Here is a 13,475-nt window from a genome sequence, read left to right as displayed (position 1 = left end):
TCTAAAAGGGGAGATAATTGGATTTCTGTTCATATTAGACAACATCACTACTTCCGTGGAGATAACCTCATATACGTGCAGTTCGAAGAATTGCACTAATTATGTCACCTCGACGCTCTCGACAAATCTCTTGTCAGCTGCTTTTGTCTGTAAGTATTTCTTTCTTTTTATTAAACTTCTAACTTCTTTAAGTGCATGTATATAATCCTTACACACTTAGGATTTGTATGTATATATGCAGGCACCAAATGAGAGAGCTCAGAATCAGAAATGACAATAGTATTGGGTTTGTTGACCCTTATATTGTTTTCAAGGCTCTGCAGGCAATGTGGACAACATCTCATGAGACAGAAGTCTGCACCAATCTTATGAGGTTCTTTGTGAACCAAAAAGAAAAACAAAAAATACTCTTCCTCTTCAACTTCGAGTGAGTTATATAGTTATTAAGTGCATGCATATTTTATTTTACTTATTATTACTCGAGACAAGTTTTATATAGTTATATATATAGGCCTGACTATATATATGTGTGTGTAAACAACTTTCACTGGATACTCATGGTCATTGAAATTCCCAAGAACAGGTTGATAATCTTTTACTCAATGAGAAAACCACAAGAAAATTATCAACAAATGGTAAACATTATTCAAAGGTACGTAATGTCGATCTCAGCTAGAAGAATATCATAATATGATTCTGTAATTATTAGTTGACGATCCACAGTGGCTGTGTGTAGGGTTTGAGAAAGATTTATTGACCGTGAACATCTCAGTGGATGTAAAGCGCCGCTTAACATAATTCATGCACAAGTAAGTTTTACTAGCTAGCAAAGTACTTTCGCTAACTTTTAGCTTTCTTATTGTCGTGGTCGTGAATATTTTATATATATATATATCGTACAGTGGTGTTTAAGACAAGAAGGGGGGAACAACCTATGTGCACATTACGTGTGCAAATTCATGATGGCACAAGTCAATCAAACACCCACAGAGACGCTCAGAGTACGTTACATGTCTCTTTTCATTATCTCCTGAATTATATTGATTAACTTAGATAACTAATACCTTTTTTATTTATTTCAAATTAAAGATGGAATGGTTGAGGGAAAAGGTCATGCAAAAAGACCGAATCAAAGCTATCCAAGAGACGATAGCAGAATTTCTCCGCGAGCAAGTGATCAATCCAAACGGCGAGTTTCACTTCAACGACAACGAAACTCTTATTCCAAACAACGATGATCATTTGTATCGGTTTTAGACATTGGGAGAAAAAAACTCTATGTATATATGTGTTACGAATTTTGTACTTATAAAACTATATATAAAGCTTTTTACATATCTATTTAATTTTTGATGTGGCCTATTCATTTTATTATAGGCAAAGCTTAATTATAAAGCTAAGCCTATAATTTTCATTTATATATGCTTAATATGCGTGTAGTATAAAGATATTATTGTATCAGCAAAAAATATGTATTGAAAACCTATTATTATATAAAACAATAAACAGAACCGAAGAAGTGAACCAAAAAAAAACCCTTTACCAATCGGTGTTAAAGGGTCCTGCAACGTGGCAACCCTGGCAGGACCCTTTAACACCAGTTACCAACCAGTGTTATGGGGGGGGGCTTTAGCCCCGGTTCCACGGACCGGGACTAAAGGGTGGGCCTTTAGTCCCGGAAGGGCAGCACCGGCTCGGGAACCGGGATAACAGGCCTGTCAATGTTGTTCCTCAAACTTGACGTACACAAGGCTTTTGACACGGTCAGTTGGAGCTACCTCCTCGAGGTATTGCAGGCCTTAGGTTTCAGACCACACTGGCGGTGAGTGGGTTTCTATCATTTCCGCACGACATCATCGAGAGCACTGCTAAATGGACAGCAGGGTCCAGCTTTTAGCCACAGGAGAGGGGTTCGGCAGGGTGACCCTTTATCCCCCATGCTGTTCATACTCGTTGTGGACACCCTCCAAAGCCTACTAGACATGGCAACACAACAAGGCGTTCTTAGTGCTCTTCCTCTACCTACGGCTAGGTGGAGAACCTCCATGTATGCTGATGATGCGGCTACATTCACTAACCCGATCAAGGATGATTTGGACTCCATCACGATGATCCTACAGGAATTTGGCAGTGTATCAAGCTTACACATAAACCTACAAAAGAGCTCCGTCCACCCGATCCGATGTCAGGACATTGATCTAAACCATGTGTTAGCCTCATCTGCAGGGACAAGAGAATCCTTCCCATTCCGCTATTAGGATTGCAGCTCCACACGAGATCCCTACAGAAGGTCCATGTGCAACCTCTCATTGAACGCATTGGGCAAAGGCTACTTGGATGGAAAGGTAGATTGCTCAACAGAGCGAGTAGACTTACTTTGGTCACCTCGATGCTATCCTCAATGCCTACCCTATCACCTCACAGTATTTCCACTGGCAGTATGGGCAAGATAGAAAATTGACAAACTCAGAAGATATTTTCTTTGGAAAGGGGAGAACGCTAATGGAGGACATTGCCTGGTAAATTGGCCAACAGTGTGCATGCCAAAGGATTTGGGAGGTTTAGGGGGTGCTAGATTTGGAAAGATTTGGAACAGCCTTGCGGCTACGTTGGTTGTGGCAGGAGTGGGTGCAGGACTCAAAACCTTGGGTAGGGACAGAACTGCTGTGTAATGACAGAGACCGACTGCTCTTCAACGCCTCAACCACGATAACAATTGGGAATGGTGACAAGGCACGTTTCTGGCACCATAATTGGCTATAGGGTGAAGCTCCAAGATACCTAGCATCCCACCTTTTTGAGTTAGTGCGCTGTAAGAACAGGATGGTTCGCCAACAGCTACAAAATGGTAACTGGATCCGATCCCTCAGGACACGAATCACAACATCTGTACAAATAGAATTTGTCGCCCTTTGGATCAGGCTCCAAGATGTGCAGCTGATGCCCGATGTGCAAAATTCCATAGTTTGGAGATGGACAGCTGATGGTAACTACTCCACACGTTCAGCTTACATGATACAGTTTTGAGGTTCACATTGCAAGTTCCAGGCTGATCTTATTTGGAGAGCAAGGGCAGAAAATAAATGCAAAGTGCATGCCTGGATACTGATGCATGACAAAATCCTCACAGCTGACAACCTTTAAAAGAGAGAGTGGCCACATCAAGACACTGGCGGAGCTACGTTGGGGCCATGCTGGGCCCTGGCCCCCCCTTGCCTCCACGTTTTTTTGAAGGAGCCCATATGATGTTTGGCCCAAATCGTATAACACACGCACAACTTGTTGTGTCCACGTCTCGACGACTCGGCGAGGGCGAGGCACAAGCGGCCGGTGGTGCTGAAGCAAATCTGCGAGTCAAGTCAACACCTCAAACACTGCGGCCCTCAGTGGTGATTGACGAGCCGGCGGCCGGCGGCTGGCGGGCCCTGGAGTCCTGGATGGCTCGACGACGGCCAGCTGACGAGCAGGCGCCTTCTCCTCTGATTCTTCTCTGTGCCTGTGCGTACAGGCTATAGGTACATTTGATTTCTCATTGATTCTTCTTTTTTCTTTTTTTTTTGCTTCTAGATTAAAATGGATAGAATATATATTAATATATATACTATATAAGTGGCTGATTGAGTGCAATTTTGTACTCAGTTGAGATCTTCTGTTATTTTTTTAGAGAATTTTAGATGATTAGACCTAAACCAGTAATCCCCAAATTGAGTGATTTTTCTTTTGCAACTCAATGGAAGCTGAATTTCTTGCTAACAGCATGCTAGTACACATAGAAGGTGAAATTGCAAGAGCCTACAGTTACAAAGATATAATTTCTGATTTTCAAGATTTAAAGAAAAGGAGAGTGGATTTTTGACAAGTGATAGTTCTATCTATATGTTACATGTATTTTGGGATGTGTGTATATATGTGATGGTCTTCATGAAAAAAATAGACCACACAGTCAACTGTATTTTGTTTAGTGTGGCCTGATTATATAAGTAGTAACTAGTAAGACTAATTTCTCCACTATCTATGTACTTATGGGTTTAATTGGCAAATTGCCCCCCCCATGCATTGTTTCTGGCTCCGCCACTGCATCAAGAGCATTGCATTTTGTGTAATGGACCTCTGGAGACAGGCTGCATCTATCTCTGCTATGCCCCTTTGCTAGAGCCATCTGGAGCCAGGTGTTAACCTGGGAAAACTTTGATGTGCAGCTGCCCCAACAAGATCCCATGTGCCTCGCCGATTGATGGGAGGAGGCGGCGACTAAGGTGCCAAAGCAACAATGCAGAACATTTAATGGAGTATTTATCTAAATTGTGTGGAACCTGTGGACGGAAACGAACAGGAGGATCTTTGAAAATGAGCACAAAACGTCAACACAAGTTGCCGCATTGGTCAAGGAAGATATTGTTCAAAGGCGTAGAGCTAGCCATGTGTATTGCGGGGTAAAACAAGCGTGTGAGTGGTGCCTGTTTGTGTTTGATCTTATGACCGTTGTTTTTGCCTGTTTGGCACTTTGGGTGCTTTTGTACATAAACCACTTTTCTTTCTTAATTGAGCGGCAGAGCTCCTGCCTTTAGTTTTTTAAAAAAGTGGGGTTCATTTCTTCCATACATAAAGAGGCTTGTTATTGCAGGAATCTGGTGGGCAATGTGATTCTGTTGCTGATCTAATTTTTCTGCCAGAGAAGTGTTTTACATCTAAATCGGCACCTCTAATAATGAAACTGGTTCATGGAGCCCTCAAGGTATGCCTGGTGCCACATTATCATTTTTTTATGTGTTCTACACATCTATCGTCAGTCTCACAGATGAGAACAACTACTGTTCTGTTCGTCATGTCATGTATTCTTACCATTAGTTGCATGTACTAGGCATTGTGTCATGCATTCACGATTGCATTTGAATGCACCGTTCCACTATTTAGTGTTCATGAGCTGTAAATTCCTATTGGATGGGGATCTGACGCACATCAGTTTTCTTGTTGAATAACCAGAGCAGGATGCATCTTTGTCATCAGCAATAGGCTAAGGAGTTTTGCTTTGCTGCTAGGGATGTCTTGCTCCTTTATAAGGCTATGGTGCCGGTTCAGGTTCGTGCATGTACAAAGTTCAAAGATAGTTTTAGGTTTCCACATTATACCATTGGTTGTACTTAAAGCAAATCACAGTGTATTCTAGTTTCAGTTCTATGTTTCAGGCACTATTATTTTTTCATAGTAACTGACCTTTGTCAAATATTTTTCTTCTGAAGTTAGAGAAGCAATTTGATAGCTTAAGTCAAGTGGCTGCTATTGTTCACAATGACTTCTACTATTTGTTCCAAGAAATTCTGGGGCTTGCATTTCAGGTGTGCATCCCCAACTTGTTGCTGCTTGTTATCAGTACTTTATTTTTGGGCTGACTTATCTCACAGGTCCTTGAATCTCTTAGCTTATTGTTCCTGTGTATCTGAATCTGTGATTTGCACATCTCTGTTAAGGGAACTTCAGTATTCCTAATTCAAGCTGCAGAGCATGATAATTTTATGGTCTTTTCAATGTTAATGCGCAGGTGCAAAATTTCATCAAAGCAATATTCGCTGACTCGCCTCTTAGGAAAGGAGTGCCTAGGATGGATCATTAGGACGCCAGCTTAGAATGCAGAAACAGCATACTTGTGTCTACGGGTCAATGTTTTTTCTTCCATATTCTTTTGTCCACCATATAGTGAAGTATTAATTGGTATGAGCTCAGTTTGCACTGAAGGAGACAGACTTGCAATCTCTGACTCCCCAGTTCAATACTCACCCCATTGCCTGGACCAGGACTGATCAGATAAGGCTAGCAAATGTGCATGTTAATATGTTATTAATTTCTCCATGGTCTTAAGGGACATTTCCAAAAGACCTTAAGCAAATGCAAGGAGGATGGCTTGACCTAAATATAGAAGGTGCATGGCCGCCGTTGTAAACAAAAAACTCGCCCAAGGTTATGAAGAAGATACTTGGCATGGAGAAGAAAATTGGCAAACAAAAACTTGAGTTGTATTTCAAGAATCTTGGAGTCATTTCAAAAATCTTGGAGACTCAAAAGCATCTCAAGTTTGACTAAATTTATATGGTAGGATAATAATATTTATAATATCAACTAAGTATCATTAGGTTCTTCATTAATTATATTTTCATACTATATCTATTTTATGCCACAAAACTTTATATTTTTTTCTATAATTTTGGTCAAACTTGAGATGCTTTGACTCTCCAAGATTCTTAGAATGACTTACAAGATTCTTAGAATGACTTACAATTTGGGATGAAGGGAGTATTTATCAACGCGAATGCTACTTTTCGATCGTGCACACTCTAGAGGTGCGACACACACACACACACCACATTTGCCTTCTCCAGATCGTCCGATCACACCCATATTCACCCACGCCCGTGCCCGTGCCAATGAAGAAGACGGTGGTGGCTTGGGTGCTCGCAGGGGCGGTAGGTTTCACTACAAGAAATCTGCCATAAACAAAGAATGTTTGCGATGACTGTTCATATGATGACAATTGTTGATGACCAAGCTGTGTTTCTGTTATAAACATCATCATCATATACATTGCATGGGCTTTGTGATAATTAAGTATGAACGTAAAACTCGAAGCTCGTTAGCTCGCTCGGCTCGTGGCTGGCTCGGCTCGTTATGATAACGAGCCGAGCCAAGCCGAGCCAAGATTTTAGCTCGTTAGCTATAACGAGCGGTGAGCCACTCGCGAGCCAAACGAGCTATAATTTTAGAGAAAAAGTCATCATAGCTTATATTAGTTTTGTATTACTTAATACCTTACACTTTACAAATGACTGATATGTTAGCTCATATGAATATTTTGTCAAACTTAAGGCTATTAGATATATTATTTTTGTATTATTAATATTATTAATCTTTAGATAAACACAAATATTATATTTTGAGTACTTTTTATACCTAGCTCGCGAGCTTAATGAACCAACTCGAGCTCCTAACGAGCCGAGCCGGTTTTTTGGCTCGTTAAGATAACGAGCTGAGCCGAGCTAGCTCGTTATCCTAACGAGCCAAAACAAACTGAGCCGAGCCGGCTCGTTATCCAGCCTTAGTGACAATAGATCTATAACATTGATCTTGATAAATTATAGAACTTTTATAATTTTTACTCAAACAAACTTCAATAAAGAAATGATAAAAACCAAAGATGTAATTATCGATGAGTTCTACCACTTTGTTTTTTATGACCTTTTTATTTGAAATCATTTACTCTCCCAAAATTATGTTTAAAATTCTCATACATTGAAATAAAAAATTTGAATTGTTCAAACAAATTCGGATATAAATGGACCAAAACAAAAGTTGTACATCTCAATGAGTTCTACAACTTTATTATTGTTGATTTTTCCGTTTGAAAAAACATACTATCCTAAAATTCTTTTCGAAGTTCTTATATTTTTAAATTATTTCGAATTATTCAAACAAAGACGGGTAGAGAAATGACCAAAACAAAAGTTATAGATATTGATTAGTTATACTATTTTATTGCTGATAACTTTTCATTTGATAAAATTTATTATCCCAAAATTCTGTTTGGAGTTCTCATATTTTGAAATTTGAATTTTGATTTATTCAAATAAAGTTTGATAGAGAAATGGCTAAAATAAAAGTTATAGATCTTGATGAGTTCTACAACTTTGTTGTTGACGACCTTTTCATTTGAAAGCGTTTACTATTTGGAGTTCTTATATTTTGAAGTTTAAATTTTAATTATTCAAACAATGTCGGATGAGGAAATGACCAAAATTAAAGTCGTGGAGCTCGATGGGGTCTACAAAGTTTTATTTGTGACATTTATTTTAAATTGCTGTTGCTCCTAAATCTAATATGAAGTTCTCGCATATTTAATTTTTTTAATTGTTGGGCTAAATTTTGGGCCTACTCCTATTCTTGGCCTATTCTAATTGTAGACCCACTGTAGTTTTTTCGTTGTCAATATTATGAATGTTCCAACATATTTGAATGAAAAATATGACCAAAACAAAATTTGTAGATGTCAATGAGTTCTAAATGCTTATAGTTAATGACTTTCCCATTTGAAATCAATTACTAATTCCAAAATTGAGCTTCAAATTCTCATAATTTGAAATTAAAAATTTTGTATTATTCAAATGAACTCGGATGAAAAATTTACCAATATTAAATTTATACATCTCGATGAGGTCTAAAAATTTTTAGTTTATGATTTTTCCATTTGAAACCATTTACTATCCCAAAATTTGGTTCGATGTTCTTAATCTTTAAATTCAAATTTGATTTGTTCAAACATAGTCGGTTGGAGAAATGACCAATACAAAAGTTACGGATATCAATGAGTCTACAACTTTGTAGTTGACAATAATGTTTTTTATTATCCGAATTTGATTTTAACTTCTCACTGAAATTCAAATTTTGAATTGTTCAAACAAAGTTAGATGGAGAAATGACCAATGGGTTCTACAACTTTTGTTTTGATGACTATTTATGTGAAATCATTTGCTACATGTTGTTCACAGATGGATAGATCTCACGTAGCTATGTGGCTAAGTGAGAGATATATCTATTTGCGGAGGATGCATAGTCCCACTTTATTAAAAAAGTGCTTCAAAATTTTATGCAGTGCTTACAGACCAAAAATATGTTGTTGTATAAATTTTAAAAATTTTCTGATGAAATTTACCTATTATTGTAATTATTTGTTGAATTGCTATAGAATAAATGTAATAGTATCCCAACTTGTTTATAAAAATCTATAAAGTTTCCTGACAACATGGATTTTGTGTATAATCATTGCATAAAAATTTCAAAAGATTTTGACAAAATTATACTATACATTGTTCAGAGATGGATACATGTCACACGTAGTTATGTGGCTAGACATGTTTCTTTTTGTGGAGGATGTATAGACTCACTTTGTTGAAATAAAGTTGGATGGAGAAATAACTAAAACAAGAGTTATAATGTCCTACAACTTTGTTGTGGATAAAACTTTTTCATTTAAAATAACTTACTACCACAAAATTATGTTTGAACTTCTCATATTTTGAAATTTAAATTTTGAATTGTTAAATAAAGTAGGATAGAAAAATGAATAGGACAAAAGTTATAGATCTTGATGAATTTTGCAACTTTGTTGTTGACGACCTCTTCATTTGAAATTATTTTCTATCCCAAAGTTCCGTTTGAAGTTGTCATATTTTGAAAGTTAGATTTTTGAATTGTTCAAAATGAACTCATATGTAGAATGGACCAAAACTAAACTTGTAGATCTTGATGAGGCCTTCAACTTTGTAGTTGATGACTTCTTCATTTGACAATTTATTATTTTTTGAAAGAAAGATTATGGTTTAATGACTTATTGTTGCAAATATTCATTGAATTACCATAAATTTGTGGTTACTTAAAAATGGCTTTAGTCAATAAACCATGACATTATTGTTCGAAATTTCTATACATGACCATTTGGCCAAAACCAAATTATACATGGTTATTATGATTCGCATTATAGTGAATTTATATTAATTTGTTGGAATTTGACATTGAATTATGCATTGCACAAGAGCAAAGCCACTAACGGGGCCTTGGGCCCATAAACTTGGGCTTATGTTGGGAATCTCCTTCCGCCATGTGGCAAACTTGGCCTGTTTTGGCTTTGGACGATTAGAGCCATTTGATCCATATTGACGGCTGAGATCACACAAGCTGAGGTTAAATACCCACCTAGCCGGTGCCCCCTTGAAACCCTAGTTATTTTTTCCTCCCCTTCTCCTTCCTGTCCGCAGCGGCTAGTGGTAGCACATAAGCCCCTGCACCAGGTGCCATCCATGACCTCGCGCTAGAGCATGCGTCTACGACACCCATCCCTCAGCAGCAGCCACAGTGCCGCAAGATGGTCGGCCTTGCTAGCAACCAAGGTACGCGCATGGGACCAGCGTGCATGTGGTGTGGACGACGAAGGTATGGCTAGATCTGGCATAGGGACGCATGGATCTAGCCAGGAGAAGGAGGTGTACAGAGGTCGAGGCTCACCAACCACTTGCTGCCCCATCCCTCTTCAATCCAAGGTGAGCCCTGACCTTAATCTGGCTTTAATGCATCGTGAGGATGCAGGCGACACACGAGGTGGCTAATGACAACACCATTAGAAGTAGCGCGAGTAGGGTGACCGCGTCGAGGACATCATCAGTGCCAAGGTGAGCATCCCCAAATGTAGTTGGCAGTTTGGCACATATATTGGACTTGAATGTGTAGGTATTTCCTTTTGCAGTAACAAATTCACCCTTGCGTACTGAGGCTTTGCACCGACAAAGAAGAAGACAGTGGTGGCTAGGGTTCAGCAGCGGTGATAGGTTCTTCATCTCTCTCTCTCTCTCTGACTCTCCCTCTCTTCTTCCCCAACTCCGGTAGCTTAATTAGAAGGGGCTTGGGGGAGCCAGGCCAACCGGACGGTGAGGATGAAGGGAGGGTGGCATTTGGATTCTGGTAGCATAGGAGGCAGTTGGGCTAGGTTGGATAGGGGGTGCCGATGGCCATGGCAGCTTTACGAGGGGAGGGGGATAAGGATGTCACCGCGAGTGGTCGGTAGTGGTAGGGCCAAGGACTAGGAGGAGGGTGGGGTCAAGGGGTAGGTCCAGGAGGTGGGCAACACAACCGGTGGCGAGGGAGTCGATGGCCGAGGGCGGCGGTCACGGAAGGTGGAGGCAAGGGTGAAGACGAGCTCGCCTCGGAGGAGGAAGGCGAGCGAGCGGAGTAGGGCTCGCTTGCACTTGCAAGCACCAGAGGTACACATTTATCAATATGTCTAGTCATCAATATTGGATTCAAGCCATACTTAATCTTGCACTTCTAGGCTTGTAAAAATCTTAATTGCAAACCAATTGTGCATATGCATTCCTAACTTTTGCCATGTTTATGCTTCGAGCAAATTAGAGTTATTTCATCTAGCAGGAATTTCTAGAATATTCCTTTCTTTCTCTCTTATTTTCATCCTTTTGACTTGTATATAACCATGGCATTCCAGTTTCCTAAAAAAGGAAAAAAAATATCTGCGACATAAGTTATATATATAAAATATATATATATATATATATATATATATATATATATATATATATATATATATATATATATATATATATATATATATATATATATATATATATATATATATATATATATATATATATATATATATATATATATATATATATGTTTTTAATCGGGTACAACTTTATATATTTGTATTTCTAGTGATGTACCAATCTGGCCACCACAGGTTGCTCCCAGCCTTGCAGACAAATAAAACTTGACTTAATGCATTTAGTTATGTTGCTAATGATGCAAAGAATAGCATGTAAATCCTTCATGCACATATTTAACAAGCCATGGACCAGCATGGGAATACTATGCAATGAGGAGGTTTTCAGTAGCATTTCTATCCATAATAAAATGATGAAATTTTTATTTTTTACCCTTTGTAAATAATATTTTGAAAACATTCTGGCCTAAAATTATCTTTAGATATGACCCGTTTGGCCACACTAGTCTACGTAGCGTGGAAAGACAACTGTAATACACCATATGCATTTTTTTAGACCTAACCCATACTCACTCAGGAACGAGGTGTGCTAGCTCTTTCTGCGCCAAAGGGTGTGTTGTGACAAATCCTGTTTGCCACACTAGAGGGACTGATGTGGCGGGCTGCTGCTAGTGTTTTCCAGATTGATTTTCTCCCATCTAAATTAGTTATTAGCAATAGAAAATAATTTTCCACAGAACTCAACACGTGCACAATATATAAAGTGCAATGTTCCAATTATTAATATAAATAAGGTCAAGTGTATCTTGAACTATCTAATTCCAAAGTAGGACATATGTGATTGGTACGAGGAGAGCACTGCTTGCTGTTCCATGTCTTGGCATAATAATTCAGTTTGCTTTTGTTCTTCACTCCAATTTAGCAAGTTAATGAGAATCAAATGTTTCTAGACTTTGGTAGCGTTGTGGCCAGATATGCAGGCTGGTGTTATACTTTAACTATAACTACATCATCAAATGTTATAAAATCAAAGTTATTCAAGTTTGAATTAGGGCTAAAAATATGGCTGACTTGGCTGAGTCAAGACCTCTCCTTGACCCATCCCCATTTCGTCATGCAAATCAAAATGACATTCAACACCATAGGGATAAAATTCTACTGATAAATTCATCTGATGATTTTCTACATCATATTCAAGTAGTGAATCAATTCTAATTACTAATAAAAAAATCACATGTTCGACATAGGAAGCTGAAAAGTTTGTTGCCTGGACAGCTGGGAGATTTAGTGGTAGTGCTGCCTGTCCACCATGCTTGCTTGAAGGCTCTTTTGAATGATCTTATATATGAAGTTGAAACTTTTGGTGATCCAATAGTTGATTCACAGGTATCAAAATCCAAATAGTCAAGAAAAAGGGACACTAATACTCTAGCAATAGAATTGATGAGTAATAAGCTAACTGCTAATAACGTGACTTGGCCATAGAGTTGGCTAGAAGGTATTAGAAGTGAGCATATCAATCTTTAATTCTCTTGCCAGAGTATCAGTGTCCCTTTTTCTTCACCGTAAAGATTTACTTCCTTTAAATCAATTCTTGGATCCACGAAAGTTGGAACTCTGGATATTGCGAAAAGAACTATGCAGAGGGAAAGGTGAACGTGAGGCAGGACTAACCACTACATCTCCCATTTTTCTTGGCTACTACCTTAGCAGCTCCCCATGTTGAAGTAGTTTAAATTGGAATAGATAGACATGTTTTCTTCATTAGTATTTAGACATGATTCACCATTCGAATATGACATGAAACACTAGCAGGTGATTTCATCTATGGTGGAGTGTGATTCCAGTAGTGTTCGATGTCATTTTGGTTTACATGAATTGGCTATGGTTTACTGACAAATTTTTAGTCACTCTACTTATAGATATTTTTTTGGCACAATTCAAATTGAAATTGAATAACTACAATTTTATAGTATTTAATTGTTTAAGTTAAAATGAAACCTGCATATCTAGCTCCACCCTTACTAAAGTTTTGAAATATTTGAGGTTCACTAAGTAAATAAATTTGAGTTAAGAAGAAACACAAATTGAATTATTTGCCAAGATTTTGCTACAAGTGCTATAGTTTTAGCAATAACATATGCCATACTTTGCAAGTGGATATTACTACAAATGTGCCCATGCTCCTGCACCCTTTGTAATTGGGAATATTTTGTGCCCATTTGCCCACACAGTAGCATCTCCTAATGGTTATTGCCTCATGTCTTCACTGTTCAGGTAAGTATATTGTTATTCCGATTTAATGTTGTGTTCTATTATTTTATATTTTTAGAAGATCTTTTTTTAGAGTTTGAGGGCAAATTGCCCCGGCCTTTCATCTACGACATAAGTTTTATATATATATATATATATATATAGG

The sequence above is a fragment of the Sorghum bicolor genome, chromosome 5 (genome assembly GCF_000003195.3).
Source record: "Sorghum bicolor cultivar BTx623 chromosome 5, Sorghum_bicolor_NCBIv3, whole genome shotgun sequence".
Classification (NCBI taxonomy): domain Eukaryota; kingdom Viridiplantae; phylum Streptophyta; class Magnoliopsida; order Poales; family Poaceae; genus Sorghum; species Sorghum bicolor.
Note: the sequence above shows the minus strand (reverse complement) of the source record.